Below are 1,041 nucleotides of genomic sequence, written 5' to 3' on the forward strand. Positions count from 1 at the left end.
GGGGATGATTTTTTTTAGGGTTTCGGGGAGAGGGAGAGATCCGAAAACGGAGGGGTGTATATATAGGCATAGAGGGAGCTAGGAGAGTCCAAATGAGGTGCGGTTTTCGCCCGCACGATCGTGATCGAACGCTCTAGGACATGGAGCAGAGTTTGGTGGGTTTTGGGCCAAATTTGGGGGGTGTTGGGCTGCAACACACACGAGACCTTTTCGGTCCCTCGGTTAACCGTTGGAGTATCAAACGAAGTCCAAATGACCCGAAACTTGACAGGCGGTCTACCGGTAGTAAACCAAGGCCGCTTGGCAAGACTCGGTCCAATCCGGAAATGTTTAAACCCCACACAAGAAAGAAAGGTAGAAATGACCACCGGAGGAGAACGAAACGCCGGAATGCAAAACGGACAACGGGGAAAATGCTCGAATGCATGAGATGAACATGTATGCAAATGCAATGCACGTGATGACATGATAAGAGATGCCCGAAAAAGAAAACAACACACGGAGACAAAGACCCAAACCCGAGAAATAAATATAACTTAGCGCCAGGGACGGCAAGAGTTGGATACAAATATGGAAAGTATATCTGGGGCGTTACAAATACCTCACAAAAAAGGATATAAAATAAAGATAACCATGCCGGCCTTTTTTGTGTGTGCTAAAATGTGCTCCTAATTGTCCATTTTACATGACAGATACACTATACCCACCAATAATAAATCTCTTCTCTCCGTCTAAGATATTCTATAGGAAAATCCGTTCATGTTTAGCACATCCAACGAGAATTTCAATTGTTTTTATCGCATGCTCTTTCAAATGTACTTTAAGTAAAATAGCAGATGCTTTTATGAATTTCATGTAGCGTTTCATGCAGTAAGTCACACCATCCAAAATAAACCTACGCTTAATAAAGGATGTATGTGCAGGAGCCTTACCTGCCACTACTATAGTTCTATTATTAACTACTTTGGTACACTAATGACTAAAAAATAACAGTACCGAAACAAATAAGTTTGCAGAGTTGTACTTTATCAGCTCCGTAAC

The sequence above is a fragment of the Triticum dicoccoides genome, chromosome 4B (genome assembly GCF_002162155.2).
Source record: "Triticum dicoccoides isolate Atlit2015 ecotype Zavitan chromosome 4B, WEW_v2.0, whole genome shotgun sequence".
NCBI lineage: Eukaryota > Viridiplantae > Streptophyta > Magnoliopsida > Poales > Poaceae > Triticum > Triticum dicoccoides.